Below are 17,310 nucleotides of genomic sequence, written 5' to 3' on the forward strand. Positions count from 1 at the left end.
TGAAGTGTGCCCAGGCCCAGAGCTACTTTGCTGGGCATGACTGTGTTTGACCTCTTGGCCCTGGAAGTCTGGTGGTAGTAGTAGTATGATTTAAAGGCACAAAGTGATTGAAGTGTGCCCAGGCCCAGAGCTACTTTGCTGGGCATGACTGTGTTTGACCTCTTGGGCCTGGAAGTCTGGTAGTAGTAGTATGATTTAAAGGTACAAAGTGAATGAAGTGTGCCCAGGCCCAGAGCTACTTTGCTGTGCATGACTGTGTTTGACCTCTTGGGCCTGGAAGTCTATTTCTAGGCTTATATAAAGGGTCAAACTTCTTGAAGTGTGCCCAGGCCCAGAGCTACTTTGCTTGGCATGACTGTGTTTGACCTCTTGGCCCTGGAAGTCTGGTGGTAGTAGTAGTATGATTTAAAGGCACAAAGTGATTGAAGTGTGCCCAGGCCCAGAGCTACTTTGCTGGGCATGACTGTGTTTGACCTCTTGGGCCTGGAAGTCTGGTAGTAGTAGTATGATTTAAAGGTACAAAGTGAATGAAGTGTGCCCAGGCCCAGAGCTACTTTGCTGGGCATGACTGTGTTTGACCTCTTGGCCCTGGAAGTCTGGTGGTAGTAGTAGTATGATTTAAAGGCACAAAGTGATTGAAGTGTGCCCAGGCCCAGAGCTACTTTGCTGGGCATGACTGTGTTTGACCTCTTGGGCCTGGAAGTCTGGTAGTAGTAGTAGTAGTATGATTTAAAGGTACAAAGTGAATGAAGTGTGCCCAGGCCCAGAGCTACTTTGCTGGGCATGACTGTGTTTGACCTCTTGGGCCTGGAAGTCTGGTCGTAGTAGTAGTATGATTTAAAGGTACAAAGTTAATGAAGTGTGCCCAGGCCCAGAGCTACTTTGCTGTGCATGACTGTGTTTGACCTCTTGGGCCTGGAAGTCTATTTCTAGGCTTATATAAAGGGTCAAACTTCTTGAAGTGTGCCCAGTCCCAGAGCTACTTTGCTGGGCATGACTGTGTGACCTCTTGGCCCTGGAAGTCTGGTAGTAGTAGTATGATTTAAAGGCACAAAGTGATTGAAGTGTGCCCAGGCCCAGAGCTACTTTGCTGTGCATGACTGTGTTTGACCTCTTGGGCCTGGAAGTCTATTTCTAGGCTTATATAAAGGGTCAAACTTCTTGAAGTGTGCCCAGGCCCAGAGCTACTTTGCTGTGCATGACTGTGTTTGACCTCTTGGGCCTGGAAGTCTATTTCTAGGCTTATATAAAGGGTCAAACTTCTTGAAGTGTGCCCAGGCCCAGAGCTACTTTGCTTGGCATGACTGTGTTTGACCTCTTGGCCCTGGAAGTCTGGTGGTAGTAGTAGTATGATTTAAAGGCACAAAGTGATTGAAGTGTGCCCAGGCCCAGAGCTACTTTGCTGGGCATGACTGTGTTTGACCTCTTGGGCCTGGAAGTCTGGTAGTAGTAGTATGATTTAAAGGTACAAAGTGAATGAAGTGTGCCCAGGCCCAGAGCTACTTTGCTGAGCATGACTGTGTTTGACCTCTTGGCCCTGGAAGTCTGGTGGTAGTAGTAGTATGATTTAAAGGCACAAAGTGATTGAAGTGTGCCCAGGCCCAGAGCTACTTTGCTGGGCATGACTGTGTTTGACCTCTTGGGCCTGGAAGTCTGGTAGTAGTAGTATGATTTAAAGGCACAAAGTGATTGAAGTGTGCCCAGGCCCAGAGCTACTTTGCTGGGCATGAATGTGATTGAACTCTTGGGCCTGGAAGTCTGGTAGTACTAGTATGATTTAAAGGTACAAAGTGAATGAAGTGTGCCCAGGCCCAGAGCTACTTTGCTGTGCATGACTGTGTTTGACCTCTTGGGCCTGGAAGTCTATTTCTAGGCTTATATAAAGGGTCAAACTTCTTGAAGTGTGCCCAGGCCCAGAGCTACTTTGCTGTGCATGACTGTGTGACCTCTTGGCACTGGAAGTCTGGTGGTAGTAGTAGTATGATTTAAAGGCACAAAGTGATTGAAGTGTGCCCAGGCCCAGAGCTACTTTGCTGGGCATGACTGTGTTTGACCTCTTGGGCCTGGAAGTCTGGTAGTAGTAGTAGTAGTATGATTTAAAGGTACAAAGTGAATGAAGTGTGCCCAGGCCCAGAGCTACTTTGCTGGGCATGACTGTGTTTGACCTCTTGGGCCTGGAAGTCTATTTCTAGGCTTATATAAAGGGTCAAACTTCTTGAAGTGTGTCCAGGCCCAGAGCTACTTTGCTGTGCATGACTGTGTGACCTCTTGGCCCTGGACGTCTAGTGGTAGTAGTAGTATGATTTAAAGGCACAAAGTGATTGAAGTGTGCCCAGGCCCAGAGCTACTTTGCTGGGCATGACTGTGTTTGACCTCTTGGGCCTGGAAGTCTATTTCTAGGCTTATATAAAGGGTCAAACTTCTTGAAGTGTGCCCAGGCCCAGAGCTACTTTGCTGTGCATGACTGTGTTTGACCTCTTGGGCCTGGAAGTCTATTTCTAGGCTTATATAAAGGGTCAAACTTCTTGAAGTGTGCCCAGGCCCAGAGCTACTTTGCTGTGCATGACTGTGTTTGACCTCTTGGGCCTGGAAGTCTATTTCTAGGCTTATATAAAGGGTCAAACTTCTTGAAGTGTGCCCAGGCCCAGAGCTACTTTGCTGGGCATGACTGTGTTTGACCTCTTGGCCCTGGAAGTCTGGTGGTAGTAGTAGTATGATTTAAAGGCACAAAGTGATTGAAGTGTGCCCAGGCCCAGAGCTACTTTGCTGGGCATGACTGTGTTTGACCTCTTGGGCCTGGAAGTCTGGTAGTAGTAGTATGATTTAAAGGTACAAAGTGAATGAAGTGTGCCCAGGCCCAGAGCTACTTTGCTGTGCATGACTGTGTTTGACCTCTTGGGCCTGGAAGTCTATTTCTAGGCTTATATAAAGGGTCAAACTTCTTGAAGTGTGCCCAGGCCCAGAGCTACTTTGCTTGGCATGACTGTGTTTGACCTCTTGGCCCTGGAAGTCTGGTGGTAGTAGTAGTATGATTTAAAGGCACAAAGTGATTGAAGTGTGCCCAGGCCCAGAGCTACTTTGCTGGGCATGACTGTGTTTGACCTCTTGGGCCTGGAAGTCTGGTAGTAGTAGTATGATTTAAAGGTACAAAGTGAATGAAGTGTGCCCAGGCCCAGAGCTACTTTGCTGGGCATGACTGTGTTTGACCTCTTGGCCCTGGAAGTCTGGTGGTAGTAGTAGTATGATTTAAAGGCACAAAGTGATTGAAGTGTGCCCAGGCCCAGAGCTACTTTGCTGGGCATGACTGTGTTTGACCTCTTGGGCCTGGAAGTCTGGTAGTAGTAGTATGATTTAAAGGCACAAAGTGATTGAAGTGTGCCCAGGCCCAGAGCTACTTTGCTGGGCATGACTGTGTTTGACCTCTTGGGCCTGGAAGTCTGGTAGTAGTAGTATGATTTAAAGGCACAAAGTGATTGAAGTGTGCCCAGGCCCAGAGCTACTTTGCTGGGCATGACTGTGTTTGACCTCTTGGGCCTGGAAGTCTGGTAGTAGTAGTAGTAGTATGATTTAAAGGTACAAAGTGAATGAAGTGTGCCCAGGCCCAGAGCTACTTTGCTGGGCATGACTGTGTTTGACCTCTTGGGCCTGGAAGTCTATTTCTAGGCTTATATAAAGGGTCAAACTTCTTGAAGTGTGTCCAGGCCCAGAGCTACTTTGCTGTGCATGACTGTGTGACCTCTTGGCCCTGGACGTCTGGTGGTAGTAGTAGTATGATTTAAAGGCACAAAGTGATTGAAGTGTGCCCAGGCCCAGAGCTACTTTGCTGGGCATGACTGTGTTTGACCTCTTGGGCCTGGAAGTCTATTTCTAGGCTTATATAAAGGGTCAAACTTCTTGAAGTGTGCCCAGGCCCAGAGCTACTTTGCTGTGCATGACTGTGTTTGACCTCTTGGGCCTGGAAGTCTATTTCTAGGCTTATATAAAGGGTCAAACTTCTTGAAGTGTGCCCAGGCCCAGAGCTACTTTGCTGTGCATGACTGTGTGACCTCTTGGCCCTGGAAGTCTGGTGGTAGTAGTAGTATGATTTAAAGGCACAAAGTGATTGAAGTGTGCCCAGGCCCAGAGCTACTTTGCTGTGCATGACTGTGTTTGACCTCTTGGGCCTGGAAGTCTAATTCTAGGCTTATATAAAGGGTCAAACTTCTTGAAGTGTGCCCAGGCCCAGAGCTACTTTGCTGTGCATGACTGTGTTTGACCTCTTGGGCCTGGAAGTCTATTTCTAGGCTTATATAAAGGGTCAAACTTCTTGAAGTGTGCCCAGTCCCAGAGCTACTTTGCTGGGCATGACTGTGTGACCTCTTGCCCCTGGAAGTCTGGTAGTAGTAGTATGATTTAAAGGCACAAATTGATTGAAGTGTGCCCAGGCCCAGAGCTACTTTGCTGGGCATGACTGTGTTTGACCTCTTGGCCCTGGAAGTCTGGTGGTAGTAGTAGTATGATTTAAAGGCACAAAGTGATTGAAGTGTGCCCAGGCCCAGAGCTACTTTGCTGGGCATGACTGTGTTTGACCTCTTGGGCCTGGAAGTCTGGTAGTAGTAGTATGATTTAAAGGTACAAAGTGAATGAAGTGTGCCCAGGCCCAGAGCTACTTTGTTGGGCATGACTGTGTTTGACCTCTTGGCCCTGGAAGTCTGGTGGTAGTAGTAGTATGATTTAAAGGCACAAAGTGATTGAAGTGTGCCCAGGCCCAGAGCTACTTTGCTGGGCATGACTGTGTTTGACCTCTTGGGCCTGGAAGTCTGGTAGTAGTAGTAGTAGTAGTATGATTTAAAGGTACAAAGTGAATGAAGTGTGCCCAGGCCCAGAGCTACTTTGCTGGGCATGACTGTGTTTGACCTCTTGGGCCTGGAAGTCTGGTCGTAGTAGTAGTATGATTTAAAGGTACAAAGTTAATGAAGTGTGCCCAGGCCCAGAGCTACTTTGCTGTGCATGACTGTGTTTGACCTCTTGGGCCTGGAAGTCTATTTCTAGGCTTATATAAAGGGTCAAACTTCTTGAAGTGTGCCCAGTCCCAGAGCTACTTTGCTGGGCATGACTGTGTGACCTCTTGGCCCTGGAAGTCTGGTAGTAGTAGTATGATTTAAAGGCACAAAGTGATTGAAGTGTGCCCAGGCCCAGAGCTACTTTGCTGTGCATGACTGTGTTTGACCTCTTGGGCCTGGAAGTCTATTTCTAGGCTTATATAAAGGGTCAAACTTCTTGAAGTGTGCCCAGGCCCAGAGCTACTTTGCTGTGCATGACTGTGTTTGACCTCTTGGGCCTGGAAGTCTATTTCTAGGCTTATATAAAGGGTCAAACTTCTTGAAGTGTGCCCAGGCCCAGAGCTACTTTGCTGTGCATGACTGTGTTTGACCTCTTGGGCCTGGAAGTCTGGTGGTATTAGTAGTATGATTTAAAGGTACAAAGTGAATGAAGTGTGCCCAGGCCCAGAGCTACTTTGCTGTGCATGACTGTGTTTGACCTCTTGGGCCTAGAAGTCTATTTCTAGGCTTATATAAAGGGTCAAACTTCTTGAAGTGTGCCCAGGCCCAGAGCTACTTTGCTGTGCATGACTGTGTTTGACCTCTTGGGCCTGGAAGTCTATTTCTAGGCTTATATAAAGGGTCAAACTTCTTGAAGTGTGCCCAGGCCCAGAGCTACTTTGCTGTGCATGACTGTGTGACCTCTTGGCCCTGGAATTCTGGTGGTAGTAGTAGTATGATTTAAAGGCACAAAGTGATTGAAGTGTGCCCAGGCCCAGAGCTACTTTGCTGTGCATGACTGTGTTTGAACTCTTGGGCCTGGAAGTCTATTTCTAGGCTTATATAAAGGGTCAAACTTCTTGAAGTGTGCCCAGGCCCAGAGCCACTTTGCTGTGCATGACTGTGTGACCTCTTGGCCCAGGAATTCTGGTGGTAGTAGTAGTATGATTTAAAGGCACAAAGTGAATGAAGTGTGCCCAGGCCCAGAGCTACTTTGCTGGGCATGACTGTGTTTGACCTCTTGGGCCTGGAAGTCTGGTAGTAGTAGTATGATTTAAAGGCACAAAGTGATTGAAGTGTGCCCAGGCCCAGAGCTACTTTGCTGGGCATGACTGTGTTTGACCTCTTGGGCCTGGAAGTCTGGTAGTAGTAGTAGTAGTATGATTTAAAGGTACAAAGTGAATGAAGTGTGCCCAGGCCCAGAGCTACTTTGCTGTGCATGACTGTGTTTGACCTCTTGGGCCTGGATGTCTATTTCTAGGCTTATATAAAGGGTCAAACTTCTTGAAGTGTGCCCAGGCCCAGAGCTACTTTGCTGTGCATGACTGTGTGACCTCTTGGCCCTGGAAGTCTGGTGGTAGTAGTAGTATGATTTAAAGGCACAAAGTGATTGAAGTGTGCCCAGGCCCAGAGCTACTTTGCTGTGCATGACTGTGTTTGACCTCTTGGGCCTGGAAGTCTATTTCTAGGCTTATATAAAGGGTCAAACTTCTTGAAGTGTGCCCAGGCCCAGAGCTACTTTGCTGTGCATGACTGTGTTTGACCTCTTGGGCCTGGAAGTCTATTTCTAGGCTTATATAAAGGGTCAAACTTCTTGAAGTGTGCCCAGTCCCAGAGCTACTTTGCTGGGCATGACTGTGTGACCTCTTGGCCCTGGAAGTCTGGTAGTAGTAGTATGATTTAAAGGCACAAATTGATTGAAGTGTGCCCAGGCCCAGAGCTACTTTGCTGGGCATGACTGTGTTTGACCTCTTGGCCCTGGAAGTCTGGTGGTAGTAATAGTATGATTTAAAGGCACAAAGTGATTGAAGTGTGCCCAGGCCCAGAGCTACTTTGCTGGGCATGACTGTGTTTGACCTCTTGGGCCTGGAAGTCTGGTAGTAGTAGTATGATTTAAAGGTACAAAGTGAATGAAGTGTGCCCAGGCCCAGAGCTACTTTGCTGTGCATGACTGTGTTTGACCTCTTGGGCCTGGAAGTCTATTTCTAGGCTTATATAAAGGGTCAAACTTCTTGAAGTGTGCCCAGGCCCAGAGCTACTTTGCTTGGCATGACTGTGTTTGACCTCTTGGCCCTGGAAGTCTGGTGGTAGTAGTAGTATGATTTAAAGGCACAAAGTGATTGAAGTGTGCCCAGGCCCAGAGCTACTTTGCTGGGCATGACTGTGTTTGACCTCTTGGGCCTGGAAGTCTGGTAGTAGTAGTATGATTTAAAGGTACAAAGTGAATGAAGTGTGCCCAGGCCCAGAGCTACTTTGCTGGGCATGACTGTGTTTGACCTCTTGGCCCTGGAAGTCTGGTGGTAGTAGTAGTATGATTTAAAGGCACAAAGTGATTGAAGTGTGCCCAGGCCCAGAGCTACTTTGCTGGGCATGACTGTGTTTGACCTCTTGGGCCTGGAAGTCTGGTAGTAGTAGTAGTAGTATGATTTAAAGGTACAAAGTGAATGAAGTGTGCCCAGGCCCAGAGCTACTTTGCTGGGCATGACTGTGTTTGACCTCTTGGGCCTGGAAGTCTGGTCGTAGTAGTAGTATGATTTAAAGGTACAAAGTTAATGAAGTGTGCCCAGGCCCAGAGATACTTTGCTGTGCATGACTGTGTTTGACCTCTTGGGCCTGGAAGTCTATTTCTAGGCTTATATAAAGGGTCAAACTTCTTGAAGTGTGCCCAGTCCCAGAGCTACTTTGCTGGGCATGACTGTGTGACCTCTTGGCCCTGGAAGTCTGGTAGTAGTAGTATGATTTAAAGGCACAAAGTGATTGAAGTGTGCCCAGGCCCAGAGCTACTTTGCTGTGCATGACTGTGTTTGACCTCTTGGGCCTGGAAGTCTATTTCTAGGCTTATATAAAGGGTCAAACTTCTTGAAGTGTGCCCAGGCCCAGAGCTACTTTGCTGTGCATGACTGTGTTTGACCTCTTGGGCCTGGAAGTCTATTTCTAGGCTTATATAAAGGGTCAAACTTCTTGAAGTGTGCCCAGGCCCAGAGCTACTTTGCTGTGCATGACTGTGTTTGACCTCTTGGGCCTGGAAGTCTGGTGGTATTAGTAGTATGATTTAAAGGTACAAAGTGAATGAAGTGTGCCCAGGCCCAGAGCTACTTTGCTGTGCATGACTGTGTTTGACCTCTTGGGCCTAGAAGTCTATTTCTAGGCTTATATAAAGGGTCAAACTTCTTGAAGTGTGCCCAGGCCCAGAGCTACTTTGCTGTGCATGACTGTGTTTGACCTCTTGGGCCTGGAAGTCTATTTCTAGGCTTATATAAAGGGTCAAACTTCTTGAAGTGTGCCCAGGCCCAGAGCTACTTTGCTGTGCATGACTGTGTGACCTCTTGGCCCTGGAATTCTGGTGGTAGTAGTAGTATGATTTAAAGGCACAAAGTGATTGAAGTGTGCCCAGGCCCAGAGCTACTTTGCTGTGCATGACTGTGTTTGAACTCTTGGGCCTGGAAGTCTATTTCTAGGCTTATATAAAGGGTCAAACTTCTTGAAGTGTGCCCAGGCCCAGAGCCACTTTGCTGTGCATGACTGTGTGACCTCTTGGCCCAGGAATTCTGGTGGTAGTAGTAGTATGATTTAAAGGCACAAAGTGAATGAAGTGTGCCCAGGCCCAGAGCTACTTTGCTGGGCATGACTGTGTTTGACCTCTTGGGCCTGGAAGTCTGGTAGTAGTAGTATGATTTAAAGGCACAAAGTGATTGAAGTGTGCCCAGGCCCAGAGCTACTTTGCTGGGCATGACTGTGTTTGACCTCTTGGGCCTGGAAGTCTGGATGTAGTAGTAGTAGTATGATTTAAAGGTACAAAGTGAATTAAGTGTGCCCAGGCCCAGAGCTACTTTGCTGGGCATGACTGTGTTTGACCTCTTGGGCCTGGAAGTCTATTTCTAGGCTTATATAAAGGGTCAAACTTCTTGAAGTGTGTCCAGGCCCAGAGCTACTTTGCTGTGCATGACTGTGTGACCTCTTGGCCCTGGACGTCTGGTGGTAGTAGTAGTATGATTTAAAGGCACAAAGTGATTGAAGTGTGCCCAGGCCCAGAGCTACTTTGCTGGGCATGACTGTGTTTGACCTCTTGGGCCTGGAAGTCTATTTCTAGGCTTATATAAAGGGTCAAACTTCTTGAAGTGTGCCCAGGCCCAGAGCTACTTTGCTGTGCATGACTGTGTTTGACCTCTTGGGCCTGGAAGTCTATTTCTAGGCTTATATAAAGGGTCAAACTTCTTGAAGTGTGCCCAGTCCCAGAGCTACTTTGCTGGGCATGACTGTGTGACCTCTTGGCCCTGGAAGTCTGGTAGTAGTAGTATGATTTAAAGGCACAAATTGATTGAAGTGTGCCCAGGCCCAGAGCTACTTTGCTGGGCATGACTGTGTTTGACCTCTTGGCCCTGGAAGTCTGGTGGTAGTAGTAGTATGATTTAAAGGCACAAAGTGATTGAAGTGTGCCCAGGCCCAGAGCTACTTTGCTGGGCATGACTGTGTTTGACCTCTTGGGCCTGGAAGTCTGGTAGTAGTAGTATGATTTAAAGGTACAAAGTGAATGAAGTGTGCCCAGGCCCAGAGCTACTTTGCTGTGCATGACTGTGTTTGACCTCTTGGGCCTGGAAGTCTATTTCTAGGCTTATATAAAGGGTCAAACTTCTTGAAGTGTGCCCAGGCCCAGAGCTACTTTGCTTGGCATGACTGTGTTTGACCTCTTGGCCCTGGAAGTCTGGTGGTAGTAGTAGTATGATTTAAAGGCACAAAGTGATTGAAGTGTGCCCAGGCCCAGAGCTACTTTGCTGGGCATGACTGTGTTTGACCTCTTGGGCCTGGAAGTCTGGTAGTAGTAGTATGATTTAAAGGTACAAAGTGAATGAAGTGTGCCCAGGCCCAGAGCTACTTTGCTGGGCATGACTGTGTTTGACCTCTTGGCCCTGGAAGTTTGGTGGTAGTAGTAGTATGATTTAAAGGCACAAAGTGATTGAAGTGTGCCCAGGCCCAGAGCTACTTTGCTGGGCATGACTGTGTTTGACCTCTTGGGCCTGGAAGTCTGGTAGTAGTAGTAGTAGTATGATTTAAAGGTACAAAGTGAATGAAGTGTGCCCAGGCCCAGAGCTACTTTGCTGGGCATGACTGTGTTTGACCTCTTGGGCCTGGAAGTCTGGTCGTAGTAGTAGTATGATTTAAAGGTACAAAGTTAATGAAGTGTGCCCAGGCCCAGAGCTACTTTGCTGTGCATGACTGTGTTTGACCTCTTGGGCCTGGAAGTCTATTTCTAGGCTTATATAAAGGGTCAAACTTCTTGAAGTGTGCCCAGTCCCAGAGCTACTTTGCTGGGCATGACTGTGTGACCTCTTGGCCCTGGAAGTCTGGTAGTAGTAGTATGATTTAAAGGCACAAAGTGATTGAAGTGTGCCCAGGCCCAGAGCTACTTTGCTGTGCATGACTGTGTTTGACCTCTTGGGCCTGGAAGTCTATTTCTAGGCTTATATAAAGGGTCAAACTTCTTGAAGTGTGCCCAGGCCCAGAGCTACTTTGCTGTGCATGACTGTGTTTGACCTCTTGGGCCTGGAAGTCTATTTCTAGGCTTATATAAAGGGTCAAACTTCTTGAAGTGTGCCCAGGCCCAGAGCTACTTTGCTTGGCATGACTGTGTTTGACCTCTTGGCCCTGGAAGTCTGGTGGTAGTAGTAGTATGATTTAAAGGCACAAAGTGATTGAAGTGTGCCCAGGCCCAGAGCTACTTTGCTGGGCATGACTGTGTTTGACCTCTTGGGCCTGGAAGTCTGGTAGTAGTAGTATGATTTAAAGGTACAAAGTGAATGAAGTGTGCCCAGGCCCAGAGCTACTTTGCTGGGCATGACTGTGTTTGACCTCTTGGCCCTGGAAGTCTGGTGGTAGTAGTAGTATGATTTAAAGGCACAAAGTGATTGAAGTGTGCCCAGGCCCAGAGCTACTTTGCTGGGCATGACTGTGTTTGACCTCTTGGGCCTGGAAGTCTGGTAGTAGTAGTATGATTTAAAGGCACAAAGTGATTGAAGTGTGCCCAGGCCCAGAGCTACTTTGCTGGGCATGAATGTGATTGAACTCTTGGGCCTGGAAGTCTGGTAGTACTAGTATGATTTAAAGGTACAAAGTGAATGAAGTGTGCCCAGGCCCAGAGCTACTTTGCTGTGCATGACTGTGTTTGACCTCTTGGGCCTGGAAGTCTATTTCTAGGCTTATATAAAGGGTCAAACTTCTTGAAGTGTGCCCAGGCCCAGAGCTACTTTGCTGTGCATGACTGTGTGACCTCTTGGCACTGGAAGTCTGGTGGTAGTAGTAGTATGATTTAAAGGCACAAAGTGATTGAAGTGTGCCCAGGCCCAGAGCTACTTTGCTGGGCATGACTGTGTTTGACCTCTTGGGCCTGGAAGTCTGGTAGTAGTAGTAGTAGTATGATTTAAAGGTACAAAGTGAATGAAGTGTGCCCAGGCCCAGAGCTACTTTGCTGGGCATGACTGTGTTTGACCTCTTGGGCCTGGAAGTCTATTTCTAGGCTTATATAAAGGGTCAAACTTCTTGAAGTGTGTCCAGGCCCAGAGCTACTTTGCTGTGCATGACTGTGTGACCTCTTGGCCCTGGACGTCTAGTGGTAGTAGTAGTATGATTTAAAGGCACAAAGTGATTGAAGTGTGCCCAGGCCCAGAGCTACTTTGCTGGGCATGACTGTGTTTGACCTCTTGGGCCTGGAAGTCTATTTCTAGGCTTATATAAAGGGTCAAACTTCTTGAAGTGTGCCCAGGCCCAGAGCTACTTTGCTGGGCATGACTGTGTTTGACCTCTTGGGCCTGGAAGTCTGGTAGTAGTAGTATGATTTAAAGGCACAAAGTGATTGAAGTGTGCCCAGGCCCAGAGCTACTTTGCTGGGCATGAATGTGTTTGAACTCTTGGGCCTGGAAGTCTGGTAGTAGTAGTATGATTTAAAGGTACAAAGTGAATGAACTGTGCCCAGGCCCAGAGCTACTTTGCTGTGCATGACTGTGTTTGACCTCTTGGGCCTGGAAGTCTATTTCTAGGCTTATATAAAGGGTCAAACTTCTTGAAGTGTGCCCAGGCCCAGAGCTACTTTGCTTGGCATGACTGTGTTTGACCTCTTGGCCCTGGAAGTCTGGTGGTAGTAGTAGTATGATTTAAAGGCACAAAGTGATTGAAGTGTGCCCAGGCCCAGAGCTACTTTGCTGGGCATGACTGTGTTTGACCTCTTGGGCCTGGAAGTCTGGTAGTAGTAGTATGATTTAAAGGTACAAAGTGAATGAAGTGTGCCCAGGCCCAGAGCTACTTTGCTGGGCATGACTGTGTTTGACCTCTTGGCCCTGGAAGTCTGGTGGTAGTAGTAGTATGATTTAAAGGCACAAAGTGATTGAAGTGTGCCCAGGCCCAGAGCTACTTTGCTGGGCATGACTGTGTTTGACCTCTTGGGCCTGGAAGTCTGGTAGTAGTAGTATGATTTAAAGGCACAAAGTGATTGAAGTGTGCCCAGGCCCAGAGCTACTTTGCTGGGCATGAATGTGATTGAACTCTTGGGCCTGGAAGTCTGGTAGTACTAGTATGATTTAAAGGTACAAAGTGAATGAAGTGTGCCCAGGCCCAGAGCTACTTTGCTGTGCATGACTGTGTTTGACCTCTTGGGCCTGGAAGTCTATTTCTAGGCTTATATAAAGGGTCAAACTTCTTGAAGTGTGTCCAGGCCCAGAGCTACTTTGCTGTGCATGACTGTGTGACCTCTTGGCCCTGGACGTCTAGTGGTAGTAGTAGTATGATTTAAAGGCACAAAGTGATTGAAGTGTGCCCAGGCCCAGAGCTACTTTGCTGGGCATGACTGTGTTTGACCTCTTGGGCCTGGAAGTCTATTTCTAGGCTTATATAAAGGGTCAAACTTCTTGAAGTGTGCCCAGGCCCAGAGCTACTTTGCTGTGCATGACTGTGTTTGACCTCTTGGGCCTGGAAGTCTATTTCTAGGCTTATATAAAGGGTCAAACTTCTTGAAGTGTGCCCAGGCCCAGAGCTACTTTGCTGTGCATGACTGTGTGACCTCTTGGCCCTGGAAGTCTGGTGGTAGTAGTAGTATGATTTAAAGGCACAAAGTGATTGAAGTGTGCCCAGGCCCAGAGCTACTTTGCTGTGCATGACTGTGTTTGACCTCTTGGGCCTGGAAGTCTATTTCTAGGCTTATATAAAGGGTCAAACTTCTTGAAGTGTGCCCAGGCCCAGAGCTACTTTGCTGTGCATGACTGTGTTTGACCTCTTGGGCCTGGAAGTCTATTTCTAGGCTTATATAAAGGGTCAAACTTCTTGAAGTGTGCCCAGGCCCAGAGCTACTTTGCTGGGCATGACTGTGTTTGACCTCTTGGGTCTGGAAGTCTGGTAGTAGTAGTAGTATGATTTAAAGGCACAAAGTGATTGAAGTGTGCCCAGGCCCAGAGCTACTTTGCTGTGCATGACTGTGTTTGACCTCTTGGCTCTGGAAGTCTATTTCTAGGCTTATATAAAGGGTCAAACTTCTTGAAGTGTGCCCAGGCCCAGAGCTACTTTGCTGGGCATGACTGTGTTTGACCTCTTGGGCCTGGAAGTCTGGTAGTAGTAGTATGATTTAAAGTCACAAAGTGATTGAAGTGTGCCCAGGCCCAGAGCTACTTTGCTGTGCATGACTGTGGTTGACCTCTTGGCCCTGGAAGTCTGGTGGTGGTAGTAGTAGTATGATTTAAAGGCACAAAGTGAATGAAGTGTGCCCAGGCCCAGAGCTACTTTGCTGGGCATGACTGTGTTTGACCTCTTGGGCCTGGAAGTCTATTTCTAGGCTTATATAAAGGGTCAAACTTCTTGAAGTGTGCCCAGGCCCAGAGCTACTTTGCTGGGCATGACTGTGTTTGACCTCTTGGGCCTGGAAGTCTGGTAGTAGTAGTATGATTTAAAGTCACAAAGTGATTGAAGTGTGCCCAGGCCCAGAGCTACTTTGCTGTGCATGACTGTGGTTGACCTCTTGGCCCTGGAAGTCTGGTGGTGGTAGTAGTAGTATGATTTAAAGGCACAAAGTGAATGAAGTGTGCCCAGGCCCAGAGCTACTTTGCTGGGCATGACTGTGTTTGACCTCTTGGGCCTGGAAGTCTGGTAGTAGTAGTATGATTTAAAGGCACAAAGTGATTGAAGTGTGCCCAGGCCCAGAGCTACTTTGCTGGGCATGAATGTGTTTGACCTCTTGGGCCTGGAAGTCTGGTGGTAGTAGTAGTATGATTTAAAGGTACAAAGTGAATGAAGTGTGCCCAGGCCCAGAGCTACTTTGCTGTGCATGACTGTGTTTGAACTCTTGGGCCTGGAAGTCTGGTGGTAGTAGTAGTATGATTTAAAGGCACAAAGTGATTGAAGTGTGCCCAGGCCCAGAGCTACTTTGCTGGGCATGAATGTGTTTGAACTCTTGGGCCTGGAAGTCTATTTCTAGGCTTATATAAAGGGTCAAACATCTTGAAGTGTGCCCAGGCCCAGAGCTACTTTGCTGTGCATGACTGTGGTTGACCTCTTGGCCCTGGAAGTCTGGTGGTGGTAGTAGTAGTATGATTTAAAGGCACAAAGTGAATGAAGTGTGCCCAGGCCCAGAGCTACTTTGCTGGGCATGACTGTGTTTGACCTCTTGGGCCTGGAAGTCTGGTAGTAGTAGTATGATTTAAAGGCACAAAGTGATTGAAGTGTGCCCAGGCCCAGAGCTACTTTGCTGGGCATGAATGTGTTTGACCTCTTGGGCCTGGAAGTCTGGTGGTAGTAGTAGTATGATTTAAAGGTACAAAGTGAATGAAGTGTGCCCAGGCCCAGAGCTACTTTGCTGTGCATGACTGTGTTTGAACTCTTGGGCCTGGAAGTCTATTTCTAGGCTTATATAAAGGGTCAAACATCTTGAAGTGTGCCCAGGCCCAGAGCTACTTTGCTGGGCATGAATGTGTTTGAACTCTTGGGCCTGGAAGTCTGGTAGTAGTAGTATGATTTAAAGGTACAAAGTGAATGAAGTGTGCCCAGGCCCAGAGCTACTTTGCTGTGCATGACTGTGTTTGACCTCTTGGGCCTGGAAGTCTGGTAGTAGTAGTATGATTTAAAGGCACAAAGTGATTGAAGTGTGCCCAGGCCCAGAGCTACTTTGCTGGGCATGAATGTGTTTGAACTCTTGGGCCTGGAAGTCTATTTCTAGGCTTATATAAAGGGTCAAACATCTTGAAGTGTGCCCAGACCCAGAGCTACTTTGCTGTGCATGACTGTGGTTGACCTCTTGGCCCTGGAAGTCTGGTGGTGGTAGTAGTAGTATGATTTAAAGGCACAAAGTGAATGAAGTGTGCCCAGGCCCAGAGCTACTTTGCTGGGCATGACTGTGTTTGACCTCTTGGGCCTGGAAGTCTGGTAGTAGTAGTATGATTTAAAGGCACAAAGTGATTGAAGTGTGCCCAGGCCCAGAGCTACTTTGCTGGGCATGACTGTGTGACCTCTTGGGCCTGGAAGTCAGGTTGTAGTATTATTAAAAAAAAAAAGGGTCAAACTGCATGGTCCGCCCAGGCCCAGAGCTACTTTGCTGGGTATGATTCTGTGACCTCTTGGGTCTGGAAATGTGGTACTTTGAATGATTAAAAGAGTGAAACGGTCTGAAGTGTGCGCAGGTGTAAAGCAACCTTGCTAGGCATGAAGGTGTGACCTCCAGGGCCTGGAAGTCTGGTGGTAGTAGTAGTATGATTTAAAGGCACAAAGTGATTGAAGTGTGCCCAGGCCCAGATCTACTTTGCTGGGCATGACTGTGTTTGACCTCTTGGGCCTGGAAGTCTGGTAGTAGTAGTAGTAGTAGTAGTAGTAGTAGTAGTAGTAGTAGTATGATTTAAAGGTACAAAGTGAATGAAGTGTGCCCAGGCCCAGAGCTACTTTGCTGGGCATGACTGTGTTTGACCTCTTGGGCCTGGAAGTCTATTTCTAGGCTTATATAAAGGGTCAAACTTCTTGAAGTGTGCCCAGGCCCAGAGCTACTTTGCTGGGCATGACTGTGTTTGACCTCTTGGGTCTGGAAGTCTGGTAGTAGTAGTAGTATGATTTAAAGGCACAAAGTGATTGAAGTGTGCCCAGGCCCAGAGCTACTTTGCTGTGCATGACTGTGTTTGACCTCTTGGCTCTGGAAGTCTATTTCTAGGCTTATATAAAGGGTCAAACTTCTTGAAGTGTGCCCAGGCCCAGAGCTACTTTGCTGGGCATGACTGTGTTTGACCTATTGGGCCTGGAAGTCTGGTAGTAGTAGTATGATTTAAAGTCACAAAGTGATTGAAGTGTGCCCAGGCCCAGAGCTACTTTGCTGTGCATGACTGTGGTTGACCTCTTGGCCCTGGAAGTCTGGTGGTGGTAGTAGTAGTATGATTTAAAGGCACAAAGTGAATGAAGTGTGCCCAGGCCCAGAGCTACTTTGCTGGGCATGACTGTGTTTGACCTCTTGGGCCTGGAAGTCTATTTCTAGGCTTATATAAAGGGTCAAACTTCTTGAAGTGTGCCCAGGCCCAGAGCTACTTTGCTGGGCATGACTGTGTTTGACCTCTTGGGCCTGGAAGTCTGGTAGTAGTAGTATGATTTAAAGTCACAAAGTGATTGAAGTGTGCCCAGGCCCAGAGCTACTTTGCTGTGCATGACTGTGGTTGACCTCTTGGCCCTGGAAGTCTGGTGGTGGTAGTAGTAGTATGATTTAAAGGCACAAAGTGAATGAAGTGTGCCCAGGCCCAGAGCTACTTTGCTGGGCATGACTGTGTTTGACCTCTTGGGCCTGGAAGTCTGGTAGTAGTAGTATGATTTAAAGGCACAAAGTGATTGAAGTGTGCCCAGGCCCAGAGCTACTTTGCTGGGCATGAATGTGTTTGACCTCTTGGGCCTGGAATTCTGGTGGTAGTAGTAGTATGATTTAAAGGTACAAAGTGAATGAAGTGTGCCCAGGCCCAGAGCTACTTTGCTGTGCATGACTGTGTTTGAACTCTTGGGCCTGGAAGTCTGGTGGTAGTAGTAGTATGATTTAAAGGCACAAAGTGATTGAAGTGTGCCCAGGCCCAGAGCTACTTTGCTGGGCATGAAAGTGTTTGAACTCTTGGGCCTGGAAGTCTATTTCTAGGCTTATATAAAGGGTCAAACATCTTGAAGTGTGCCCAGGCCCAGAGCTACTTTGCTGTGCATGACTGTGGTTGACCTCTTGGCCCTGGAAGTCTGGTGGTGGTAGTAGTAGTATGATTTAAAGGCACAAAGTGAATGAAGTGTGCCCAGGCCCAGAGCTACTTTG

The sequence above is a fragment of the Electrophorus electricus genome, unplaced genomic scaffold (assembly GCF_041902795.1).
Source record: "Electrophorus electricus isolate QZ-2024a unplaced genomic scaffold, ASM4190279v1 Scaffold41, whole genome shotgun sequence".
Lineage (NCBI taxonomy): Eukaryota > Metazoa > Chordata > Actinopteri > Gymnotiformes > Gymnotidae > Electrophorus > Electrophorus electricus.